This window comes from Galeopterus variegatus, unplaced genomic scaffold (assembly GCF_000696425.1).
Source record: "Galeopterus variegatus unplaced genomic scaffold, G_variegatus-3.0.2 Scaffold894, whole genome shotgun sequence".
Taxonomy (NCBI): Eukaryota; Metazoa; Chordata; class Mammalia; order Dermoptera; family Cynocephalidae; genus Galeopterus; species Galeopterus variegatus.
In genome coordinates, this window is record NW_007727005.1 from 458,861 (window position 1) to 472,533 (window position 13,673).

General features: G+C 38.8%; 1 long non-coding RNA gene across 1 annotated transcript; it reads left to right on the forward strand.

The window, feature by feature from the left end:
• Window positions 1-508: 508 nt before the first annotated feature.
• Window positions 509-9,299, forward strand: LOC103590918. The gene is made up of 2 exons (XR_550519.1): window positions 509-853; window positions 7,925-9,299. It is a non-coding gene; the product is annotated as an uncharacterized LOC103590918 (long non-coding RNA).
• Window positions 9,300-13,673: the final 4,374 nt, after the last annotated feature.

Sequence of the window (13,673 nt, forward strand, 5' to 3'; positions counted from 1 at the left end):
AAGGACAGAAATGCACAGAATACAACAAGCTCCTGAAACAACAGCAAGTAGAGCCCCAAACTGCGGCAGGTTAGTGCCCAGAGACATCTTTGCATGGGACTGAATCACCAGCTCAAAGTCGGGGGGCCACTTTGCTGGCCCTTGTTTCTGTTATTTTGTAGCAATCACATTTCTGCTACATTACAACAGTGCAGCTGTCAGGGGCGAGTGGTTCAGGCAGCGGTTAAAGCACCTCTATGCTAACAAGCTTAGCCATCAGGTTGTGAAGGGTCCTGGCTGGAGGAAAAAAATTCAAACCAAACCTTAGACCTCTTGTCAGACTGAGAGGAGAATTATATTTTTGAACTAGTCTACAGTATGGACAGGAAATGACCTCTCCACAAGCTGCTTCTTTAAAAACAAGCAGTGGAGCCTAAAGCTATCCAGCTTCTCTCTCTCTCTCTCTCTCTCTCCCTCCCTCCCTACCAACCTCCCTCCCTCCCTCTCTCCCTCCCTCTCTGCCTCCCTCCCTGCTCTCCCGCTCTCTCTCTCTCTCTCTCACTATAGAGGCTCCCACAGCAGTTCCCAGCCAGTGTGTTCAGCCTGCCTGCCTGCCTGCCTCTGTGTGTGTGTGTGAGCGTGTGTGCGTGCGTCTACTTTGTACTGTGAAGAACACAGCCCATGTGCTCTGCATGGACGTTACTGATACTCTCTTTAGCTTGATTTTCGACAAGCAGGCAAGATGTCCAGCACACCACATGACCCCTTCTATTCTTCTCCTTTCGGCCCATTTTATAGGAGACATACACCATACATGGTACAGCCAGAGTACCGAATCTATGAGATGAACAAGAGACTGCAGTCTCGCACAGAGGTAAGTACTTCAACCTTGAGTATGTGTTTGTGTATTTTTTTTGTTTGTTTTAAAACTGTGCATGGGCTGTTTCTAGGGTTTCTGGCTGAATGCTATGGGAAGTGTCCCACTAGATACTACCACGTATGTGGAAATGAGCGCCAGGATGAATCCACTAGTTTGAACGCTGGGCTTCCAGGCACAGCAACTCTTGGAGCAGAGGACAGTTTCTGCCGGAATCTTGAAATAGAGGACCCAGCACTTGGTTCACATGCTGGGTCTGCAGAAATGCTGCTCTCCCAGAACTCTGGTGTGCGCAGGCTCCTACTCGGTCCTCTTAGTGTTTCTTGGGATATAATTCCAAGGGATTTTGTGATCATTTTCATCTAGCAAAAAATATGTATGTACTCTTTTACAAATTCCAGAGGAAGTCTGCTTTGACCTGTATTTGCTTTTCAAAGTCACCAAAATTGAGGTAAAGGGAGCAGAAGAGTAACCCTGCATACTTTTCAGAACTAGCCCTGGAGGGACACATGTTTGTATATTTCCATGTTAAATTCAAAAACCAGTTGCTTGGGGCAAGGGGATTCTTGACTTTCTCCTATCGCTGATGGCAGAACCTCCTAAGGACCCTACCTTAGGACAGGAGGTGGCTCAGCATTCAAGTCAGCTCTGGTTTTGCATATTTGTGATCTTGTGCCTGAGCGAGGGAGACTCAGCCTCCTAGGCAGCTAGCAACTCTGGGAGCAGAGAGAACAGGACTTTCAGAACTTTCCAAATGCAAAACTTCAGACTCGCCTCTTGCAATTTAAATATTTAATGTCAGTTGACTTTTTTCTCTGTGCTAGCTCAGCTGGCAGGTTGTGCTGCTGAGTTCTCCATTTGTCTGTAAGTTAAGGCTTTGTGTTGAATTGCTGTGAAAAGGAGTTTGTTATAGGTGCACCAAAGTTGCTTTAGGAATGAGAAATTACTAGGAATTCAGTCTTCTCTGCAGAGTACAAATACCCAGAGGATTTATGCCAAAGCGCTTTTAGGGAATAGCTTTGCTGGAATTTTAGATTGAAGATTGACTCTTAACTCTGGGAAGGGACTCAATTAAGTTTGTATTATGAAATAAAACACACTTGCTTGAATTGTCAATGGAGCCATAGAGAATTCATGATGTTTAATGTATTTAATACACCTAACAAGATGTGTGACCTGCTTTCTGATTGGCTAACTGCTGAACAAGGAGTTACAGTTTTGTAAAAGCTGGGTTGTCTTTATCAGTGCTATTTTTATATAAGACACTGTAGATATTAAATATAATTGCTGGTACTGTTGCTCTCTCTAGAAGCCAGTAGCTTCTATAGAAGTGTGAACTATTTTGCTTAGGATGGTGAGCTGTTGGAGTAAATGGTATTCGTGCATGTGTTTTGTGTGTGTTGCTTAGTGTGTGTTACAATTTGTATGTTTCATTTAGATCTTTGCAACTGTGTGTTGGAATTTTAAATTCCTATATAAACTATTGGTTGACATTGCCTGCTTTCAGAATTAGAAGGATAGAAAATGTCTTATAGTTCAGGCACCTGATTGCAATACAAATTTGAAAAAAAAAAAGTATGGTTAGTTTTATAAAAGAGACTAGGTCCATTATGGTTCATTTTCTTAAACAGCAACAGGATTTAAAAATAACCTGTGTTCACCTTACATTTTAGAAAGTTTTTGAGGAGTTGCAGAAGAGGTTTTTCTCGCATCCTCCTGCAGTCTGGAACGAGGGCAGCATTCTCTATCTGTGCGCCTGTATGTCCCCTGTCCCTTGCTTAATCTCTTGGCCACTTCTGAGCTAGGAGACTTATCTGCAAGATTTCCCTACCCTGGCCCTCATAAAAATCCACAGGGTGCAAGAGGGTTCCCACACTTGTTTCACGTTTGAGATAAAACATTGAAAAGTACCCTATTAGTAGTATGTTTTTCAAAAATGGCATATTATCTTTTGTGAGATCTAAACTCTGGAACTCCTAACTTTTGGATGGTGGAGTATTACTTTTAAAGATTTTGCTCTGAGTGGAAAAAACTACTTTATAGCTCAAGAAGTGGGAGAGGAAAGCTTATTATGGCAAATCTTTAAAAAAATTGTTTAAACTTTTTTTCCTGTGACAGTAAAGTACTGTGAACTATTTTCTGGTGTGTTCTAGAGCCAACCCCTGTACATTTCTTTCCTTAATTAGATCTTTCTTGTAATTATGCAAATAATTGGCTGGACACTTCTTTTTTTCTTTTTATCCAAGCAATAAATGGTGTCATGAACCCAACAGCCTAAATTTGTTTTCATTTCACATGAAAAAAGGAAAGAATCAAATAATTGTCCCTAAGATATTTAAATATTAACATTAAATATTAAATTTTAATCATGATATGTACTTAGAAAAAATAACTTTTTATGAAAAAGTTACACTGTGCCTTTACCAATGATTACAATTTATGATAAAGCTGCTTTGATAAATCCCCCTGGAGAGGGATTGGTTGAAATAAAATACAATATATCCAGCAACAGTTATCAGTTTATTCACACACAGAATTAAATAGATTGCTGAGTGATTACTTTTAGAATTTAACCAATACATGCAACTATTTTGGGCAAAAGAGATTTATTTCTCTCTCTCTCTCTCTCTCTCTCTCTCTCTCTCTCTCTCTCTCTCTCTCTCCTGGTTCCACTCCTATAGTACATAGTATTATTTTCTGAACTCCTGAGATCACACACACTCATGTCTGGGTAATACTCTCAACTCTACATTTTTTTGTATCATAGACTTGGCTAGAAAGAAATTATAGCAACCACTCTGTGATGATGAAATTGTAGAAATTTCCTAGAAACCTTTTCTATGGAAAGGAATTAGTAAAGAACCCTGATGTTTACCTTCTTTCCTTGGATGGCTGGTCCTTAGGGCACTCTCTCATGGGGACTGATGCATTTCTTCCAATTAAGTAAAATCAAAGTTCTGCAGAAGCTTGGGTAGTTTTAGTTTAAAGAGCATTGGATTGGAAATTAATAATATCTCTAACTATTTTCTGTCACTAACTAGTTGGTGTGGGTCTTGGTTCTTCGCCTGTGAATTATCTGCATTACCCCTTTCATTTGAAAATTCAGATCGGTTTTCTTTAGTATGAGAAAGTACCATGAGACAGAGTAAAGTGCTCAGATATTATTTCTTTGCTTATGGCATTTGGTTCAAAATCATAAATGGTACTGAAATAATCAGATAATAGTGGAGAAAACTTGAAGGTCCTGATTCTGTTAGTCTTGTTTAAAGCAAACACTTAGGGCAAGCACTTCCTGAACAAAGTAGGTACTCAATAAACATTTGTTGACTAGACAATCCATGAATCAGTACATAAAAGAGGAGAGAGAGTTTGAGAACCATGCCACTGAAATTACACCTTCCCTGAGAAACCCAATTCTTTTTGATGCTTTTTGGGACCTGGTATCTCCTGTTGAGCAGAAGCTGCTTTAGGTATCTGCTTTCCTCTCCCCTTAAAGTGCTCACCCCACATTCCCCACAATTATTATATCATGATGTTATTTAGAGCCCTAATCTTTGTGGCAAAGGAAGAAAGCAAGTGTCTAAGAGATTATAGGACTTCACCTCTTTTTAAAGGACTATAAATGCATTAAAAAGCAAACAACAACAAAATATGTTTTAAATGCTGCTGGCTGTTCCGGGAAATAAAATTTCTTTGCAACACCAAGATCTCAGTGGAATTTCATAAAGAAATGTGTGGGTGTCCCCTCCCCCCTTTTAAAATGAAATTGTGAGAAACACTTTGAGATTTGCGTCACTGTTGCTGACTGTAATTCCCAGGCACTGGAAAGGGGGTTGCATCCCCGTTGTGAATGCTGCCATAAATTTTCCTGATGTCTTCTAAAATTCATGTATTTGAATGGTCTTGCTGTGCCAAATGTATTTTGAAAGAATACAACAGCACAATTATATAGTTTAACACTGCACACAGAGTACAGTCAGATAGGAAAAAAAAAATTTGTTCTAAAGACTTCAGAATTTGATCTGTGGAAAGCTTCAATGAAAAGAGAAACAATGTATTTTTTCATTTCCTGAGGTCTGTGCTATGAGATGAAAATATAGGTAAAATATATGAGAAGCATCATTTTAAGTGAAGAGATTTTACTGACATTGGATTATTATAGAATTTAAGAAAGTTTATCAAGTTATAAAAAATCTTTGTTATTGTCCATGACTCTTCTGTCCAAAAACGTCTCCATTCAAATGAAGATGTTTTTAAGTATATGCATTTTTAAAATAATTATTTTAATTAAATGCTAATTTTAATAAAATACCATAAATCCCAGGAAAGTGTGAGTTCCATTATGTACTTATTCTGTTTGGAGATTTTTTTTTTTTCTTTATCAGTGTTACAATCCCATTCCAAAGAGAAAACTGTGATTACAATATGAAGTCATACACACAAGGATTTTATTAAAATTACAGTTTTTAGTTTTACAGGATTTAATGTGAATGTTAAAAATGTTTGAAGACCTTGAAATTTAAATCTGCTGCTTTTCACCCTCCTCAGCTCAACTCTGAAGCTCCCTGGGGAGGGGACGGGAGGGGATGGGGGATCTCAGTCCTCTTTTCTTTCAGCTACATTTTTACATACTTCAGTCACAGGGTTTCACGTTGTAACATCATGTTTATTCATGGCATAGCTTAGTATCATTGATGTTCAGATGGAGTCTAGTTAAAATGAGATTAGGTAATTTGGATAGGTGGAAAAAAAGAAAACTGCTTTTTTGATAACTTGGAGGGTCCCCCCCACCAGAAATTTAGAAAGAAAAAGGTTGCTGGTACCCTGACTATATTAATGATTTTCAGTGTTCAAAACAGAACTTTCCAAGTTTTTTGAAGGGGGTTGGTTAGGAGCAGGGGGAGGGGGATTGGTGGTGGTAAGGAAAGCTATTTTGAAAATGTTAAATGAAACCAAAAGTGCAGTTTTAAAAAACGAGAACTTCCCAATTCTCTTATTTTTCAGGCTTTCTACATGGCCTCAGGAAACAAACTGAAGGACGCTTGTGCTGATTTTATTTTCCTGAAGTCTTTTTTTGTTTTTTCCATTTTCTTACTATGGGAACTGTTTTTAATTAAAAATTGCTGCAAACTAACTATTCGTAGGAGGCCAAGAAGAAAAAAAAAATCTTTCAACTCACATTCAACACAGATTCTTATCAGCCTGGAATCAATGCACATTTAAATTTCTCCCTTTTTGGTGTGTAAATTATGATGTAAGATTTAAACACTATGCATTTTTAAAGCATTTAGCTTTTTGTTTGGGTTTCAGAAAGAAATTAATTTAAATTGTATTGAGAACAGGGCCATAAATCTCCTTTTATTACAATTGTCCACGTTAACTCATTTTTCATGAGGAACACAGAGCACCCCCTTTCTGAAAGCAAACAAAACATAAAACAAACAGCCCCAAACATCCAGCTTTATAAATTACCAAGAACAAGATTCATAAACTTACTTATTTGGATTTGGTTGGTGGGTCTCAAAATCTAATTGATCTGGGAAACAGTCTCTTTTTGAAGTGTCGGAAAACAGCATTTGAAAACTGTTCAACTAATGTAGATCCTATAGCCTTTGTCATTTTCTGACCAAGACATTCTTCTTCCTTTCTTTTTTTAATATTAATTTGAGCCTAGATTTTTTTTTTAACTTAAATTCTGGCAGCATGCATCTGAACATAGGCAACTATTAATACTAAAAACAAAACTCAGGCATTCTTTCAAGAATTTCTACTTTTCAGGCAATGACAATATTGGAATTTGGAAACAGAGAGATGATTAAGACATTTTCTGTCCTCTAAAAGCTTTTACCAACTCTCACAATGAGCGCCACGATCGATGAACACACAGTGTACTCCGGGTGGATACATGTCGTGAGAGGCATATGCCTTTCTGACAGGTGGTTGTGATGATAATAACTAGCATCTATGAAGAGTTCACTTTCTGTTGAGCAAAATACTAGGTGCTTTCTGAACATCAGCTTATGTAACCCTCATGGTCATCTCATGAGATAGGTATGACCAACATCTGTATTCTTACCGATGAGAAAACTGGGAAAGGAGAAGTTGGGAAAATTGTCCCCAGTCAAATAGATGGCATTTTAGCTTCAGAGGTTGTGCTCCTAACTATTCTGCTGTAGCATCTCTCTTGAAATAAGTAGTAGTACCTAGGATTCTAGCTTCACTTGTAGAAATTTTTAATACGAATACATTCATTTTTCCTAGGACGGGTCGACTTTGGAGGTGGCTTGGAAGTTGACCCCATTCACCTAACTTGGTTCTACTAGGTTTTTTTTTCCCCCAAATGTATGACTTAAGAGGGACCATGTAAAATTCCAAAGGATGAAGCCAATGTACTTTGGTTATTGAAAACGAAAAACAAAAAATCAAAAAACCCAAATCACACTCCCTAGTGAAGAATACTTAATACACTTGCTTTATCTGAAAAGTCACTGGAATTGCTGTAGAGTATTATGCATTGTCATCTAAAAGTTTTATTTTTTTTACCTAAAAAATATTCAGATTTTCATCCAGTGCTTGACTCTTCTGAGTCATGTGAAAGATGGTGTTTTGATTGCTTTAAATAGTAGTGGAATGAGTATGTAAAAAAGCTATCCCACTTTTGGTAGTGTCACCTCCTCTGTGATAATAATCAATTAAGTATTAATAGATTAAATTAGAATTAGAATTTGACATAGTATTGGCTTCCTTTGTGGGTAATCAATTTCCTTATCGTCTTAGAGAAAATAAAGACAGAGAAGGATAAGAAATCCCGATATGTTTTGGCTTCTCACTATCATAGTTTGATCCAGTCCTAGGAGGCAGTCAGTCTTCCCCAAATCCTGTCTCCCTGCAGAAGCTCTTTGTGGGAGATGATTTTTCCTCCCTACCTGACAGCCTGCTTTAGCTACCTGAGAGGCCATTGTCTTGACAGTCAAAGTAAATGCCTTCCAGTTATTGGAAATTAGATGGGTTTCCTCATTTGACCCACCCAAAGGCCTAAGATGCACGTATCTTGTTCTCCTTTAACAGACAAGGAAACCGAAGCTCAGAGAAGTGAAGACTGTCTGAATCCATACATGGACACCCTGGGACTTGAATCCCCAGGGGCTGGATCTTCTAACTCCCCCATTCATTGTTCCTTGCTGAAGCATGCTGGTGAGGCCATGTTACCTTCTAACTGTCCACTCCCTATTGGAGGCCCTGACAGCACGTCAGCATCACTTTTGACCTGCCTAAGTTGAAATTTTAGTTTTCCAATGAAAAATAGAAGACTTATTAGTATTAAAGATTTGGCAGACCCCTCTGAAAGAGAGGGACCTACTCTGTTCTGGGGACATTACAAGCCCCCATCCTCTCTTTTCTGGATTGCCATGTCCTCTTAACTGCACTCCCTGATCCCTCATTCCACCTTATAATCCACTCACTGAAAGCAGCCAGGGTGGCATTTTTGATGCATAAATCAGTCCATGTGACCCCAGCTTCCCCTCACACCTACAACAAGTGCTAAACTTCTCCCACTAGCTTTAAAGTTTTATTGATCAGTTCCTTCTTGATGGTCCAGTCTTATCTCCTACCACGTGTTCACTAGACTCAAGCCATGAGGGGCTTCCTTTGGATCTATTAGCTTGCTGAGTTGCTTCACATCTCAGGGCCTTTGTCCTCAGTAGTGGAATGGGTACATGGCTTCCTCCATAATAACTCATTTAAGGATTGGAAGAACTAATTTGAATTAGAATTTGGCATGGTACTGCTTTATTTGCAGGCAATCAATTAGAGAGTCCCAGCACTTAGGAGGTCCTCTACTGACCAACTTAGGTGCCCCCATCAAAGAGAGACCTTCCTCAATCACCTCAATTAAAATGAACCCCCAATCACTTTCTATTGCATCCCTCTTCATTTTCTTCTTAGAAATTACTGCCAGCTGATGTTTTCTTGCTGCTTCTTTGTTTCCTAAGTGCTGCCTGTCCTCAACAGAATATAAGCCCTGTGAGGGCAGGAACCTGGTGGCTCTGTTGATAGTTGTCCCTCCAATGCCCTGCAGCATGTAGCTGTCATGCAAAATGTATTTGTTGAATAAAGGAAATTAAGTTTCACCTGTCCTAGGAAAAATGAATATACTCACATAAAAAATTTCTATTGGTGAAACTAGTACTTCCAGACCGACACTGCAGTTTGCCCTGAATCTGACCAACAATTGCCTACAGTCCCAGCTGGAGAAGAATCTGAGAGCCTAATAGACCAGTTGGTGTTCACTGGTAGACTGCATAGCCAGACCTGCCAGAAAAAGCCCTGAGAAAGAACAATTTCGTCTGTGAAAGAAGTGCTGACCTGAGAACTGTGCCCTTTGGGTAGTGTAGATCTGTTGGGAATCTCCTGACTTCTGATTAAAAATATTTATACTTGCCCTAGTGGTTTTTTCTCATTTGATATTTCTACCACTTTTCTTTCTGTCTGGATCTACCTGGGAGCCCCTGAAGCCATGAATTATAATGTGAATCATGATAATACCTTACATTTCCTGGAACACTTTGTATTTTAGGAAAGTGCTTTCAGGGCCATTAATTAGCTTATTTGAAGTTATTTGCAAAACAGAAAAAATATGGGAAGTTATATCAGTATATGGTGTTGTGGTCTCTAATAACTTAGTTGGCTAATCGTATGGCATGTACATTTGTGTATATGTGAGAATGAGAGAGAGAAGACAGAGACAGAGAAAGACACACATGTACAGAGAGACAGAGAGATAAAAGAGATATAAAGACACACACACACACACATACAAAAAGAGAGAGACAGAGACAGAGATACTTGTCCTAGTCGGATTGTGTTTGTGTATGTGTGCAACATATTTGCATGTTAAAAAATATGTACAATTTTTGCCACCAGTTTTTTTCCCTCCTCTGGAGTTAAAAGAGTGACCTACTTTAAATACAAAAACCCTGAACCTCAGCATGACTTATGATAAGACAAACGAGTTCAAACCCTGGCTCTGCCTCCTACTTGCCGTGTGATCTTAGAGAAACTTCTTAACTTTGCTGAGACTTAGTTTTCTTAGCCTGAGTTTTACATTGTGCAGTGAAGGGCTAATGCATGTAAAATATCTGGTGCATAATAGGTGCTCAATAAATGAGAATGATGATGATGATGACGTTATTCTCTATTTTTTCAGCAAATTAAATAGTGTAAGTCATGCAAAACTTTGCTTGATTTCCTAAAAGTATTGTTAAACACGCTTTTTACATGGCCTGCGGCTGCACTAGCATATTTCAATTCAATGAACAAAACTTACAATAACATGTTCTAGGACTTGAGGGTTTGGTGTTCGCATAATACGTGATAATGCTATAAGGGCTTTTCACCATTACATAGTAGTGATGACATAATAATCATATACCATCTTGTTGGAGAGTAATGGTTTGGCAGAGAGGCCATGGTCTTTCCCAAAGTTCAGGTTATAATTATCCTTCAGACATACCCACGGTTATATTAAGAGTTGACCAATGCACAGGAGCACGTACACTCCATTCTGTAGGGAAAAGCCATGATGTTTGCTCCATCCAAGAACTCAGCGGAGAAAACAGAACATTGAAATGTTCCTCTTCACCAGGGTCTGTACAGGGCTGTCTAAATGGGAGCCTCAGGGGAGGAAGGGAGAGCACACACCCGCTGGCCTCTCCTGGCCATTTCTTCTAAAGAGATGTGCTTCTCAATATGCAGCCCAGCACAGACTTCTCCAAGGGAGCTGGGTCAGCACTGGTCGGAAGCCTGAAGCACCACCTGCGTGTCTGGACTGATAACAGCCCTTCCAGTTGATCCACTATGACACCTTGTGGCTTACTCCTTAACACAGTGAAAATGCACACATGGGTGGAACTGGTGATGTGCTGAATGGTACCGTGTGGTTTCTTTCTGGCCAGAGGCAGCACCTTGATGGGTAGAAATGCTGCCTGTCTCTGCTTTCCTTACAGGTGCAACTGGGCGTTAGTTCACTATGCCCACTTGTCCTGCTCATTCCATTGTAGCATCTCCTTGATTGCTTATATTGAATTCTTTAAATGACAGACACCCTCCTGTACTTCTTTTTATTAACCAGGGCATGAGTTCCATTTCGATAATAATTTTTATCAACCTTTCTAGAGAAATATCTTGCATAGCTCAAACATTAAATCTTTTGCAGGTTTTTTCTTTCTTTTCTTTTGTTTTTGGAGGGATCAGTGGTTGCTAAATTTTGGTTCCCAATGTAGGTCATTTCTTAGGACTCTTGAGGATTTTATCTTACACTGAAAATCTGTGTAGGCAAGCAAATGCTAAACCAATAAACAAGGCTGACCATTTGGCAGTACGCTCAAAAATCAACCTTTCTTATGCCTTATAATTTTTAACCATGATTGCCCTGCAGTTGACTGAATTTTCTTACTTGAAATTGAAATTAAGCAGTTGGTACGTATTACCTGCCTTTGAAAAGTTCTGATTTGGTGGGGCTTATCACTCCCAAATTAGCTGAATCCTAGAATTTCATGGCTGGAATAGACACGAGAGATCATCTAGCCCAAGCTGCTGATTTTAGAAGTGCAGAAACTAGACCCAGGGGGAGCTTACATGTTGTGCTGCCAATTCATAAGCGATCTCAGGTTTTCTTAGTCACATCACTGGCCTGTCACTACATAGGAACGAGGAACTGACCCAGAATAGACACTCTTACCAAGCACTGATTTGTACCTCAACCCTACAGAAACTTTTATGTTCCAAGCTCTTCTCCTTTTACAGTTTTCCACTTGCCTTAAAATGCTACTGATCTTTAGCATCATGCTGTTGGTGTTAAAAAACACATCAATAACCCTTACTGTATTTGAATTGATGATTGTTTTCTTTGCCTATATATTTAAAGCAAATTTGCATATGCTTTAAAATATATGTAATTTTTTAAATTTTAAAATGATAGTACACCATCAATGTAGAATATTCATAAAATAATGTGCAAAGAGGTAAATAAAATTTATCATTAATTTTACTATGCAAAAAATTACCGTTAACATTTTAGTATATAAATTTAATGCATACATTCATATATATTTAGTTGCTTAGGGGCATTTAGAACACGCTTTCAGATCCAGCTCTTTTAACTGAAATTATTATCATTATTATGTCCTTAAATCCAGCTCTTTTAACTGGAATTATTATTATTATTATGTCCTTAAATATGCTGAAAGTATAATAATTTGAGTTGCCTGAATTATTCATACATCTGTTTGTTTTAAAAATTAACACCATATAGATATTTTAAAAATTATTTGGCTCCTTTATACCATGATTTGAACTCAAAGATTCAGTATTCTTTACAGTCAACCTTATCCCCCAGTAAGATAGAGGGATGCTGGTAGAAAGGAGTTAACCGTGGTGACTATTATGATGACTATTAGCATCTAGTACAAGTCAGAAATCTTGAATCCAGGGTTCTCTGTCTCCTTTTAAGAAAGATGCCCCCCCCCCATTTGAGAATAGATTTTTTTTCCCTGCTTTTCTTGTATTATTTCTGAGTCAAGAGGTAGCTCACACGCAATCTTGCATAAGGTCCATAAATGAAGATTTTTGCACAATTCATACTGGGAAGAGGGATCTTAAAGAAATGCAAAGAGTTAGTGTCGATCTAGAACCAGTGTGTTGTGATACAGCAAGTTAATTTATGACACTGTTTGAAAGACATATCTTTGATTAAAGGAGAAAAGGGATACCTCAAAAAGTGGGCTATGTCATGAGTTGTAGGTAAGGTCATCGTACTTTCCTCACTGGATTGGAGAGATCCTTGGGGTCAGGTACTATCTTATTCACATCTGTATTTCCTTCACAACAGTCGATATTCTCTGTGTCCAATAGCAATCTATTTTTAAAAGGCATATTTTGTGACTGGTTTCTGACTTATTACTGTTTTTATATGGATAATATACCTTTTATACATGAGCCTCATACACATATGCTCCTATTCCATCACAGTGGTATGCAGTGAGACTATGTCACCTACCACAGCGTCAGCATAAAGTGCTTAGCTCCTGAACTCATGCAAATTTATTTCTTTACTTAGTGGCTGTGTGACCTTGGGTAAGTTCATTTACCCCTCTCTGCCTGGGTTGCCCTCCTGGATAATGAGGAGACGGCGACAGAATCTATGTCTTTGGGTTGTTATGAAGAGCAAATGAGATAATTCTTATAAAGTGCTTAGCACAGTGCCTGCACCCTGTAAGTGTTAACTACTACTGTTATGGCTTCTTTGTTTAATGGATGCTGAGCAGCAACCATATGTGGAGTTACTGGTGTAGAGACGCAGAGGGCAGCATCCCTCTCTTAAAAGAGCTTAGTGAGGACAGAGTATTTGCAGAATTTACAGAGAAGGAAGGTCTTGAGGGATGCCTAGGAATTTGCCAATTTCAGAAAGGTGTTGGGAAAGGTGTTTTAGATAGAAGAAACAGCACATGCAAAGAAATTGAATTTTAAAAAGTGATGTTATGTTTGAGGAAGGATGAGGATTTTGGCATGGCTGGGGCTTAGGCTCTGGGGTGTACGTGTGAGTGGGAATACATGTAAATGTGTTTTGGGTGAGTTTGGAGAGGGTGGTAGGAGATAAACCTGGGCAGGAAGTGGGGGCCAAAGTGTGGAGGCTTTGGGATGCCAAGCCGGGGTGTTGGTCTTTACCTTTTTGAGACTATACATTGACCTGTAGAGTGATGAATTCAAAGAGAGCCCTGGCATGATTATTTACCTTCTGTGCCATCGTTCCTTCACC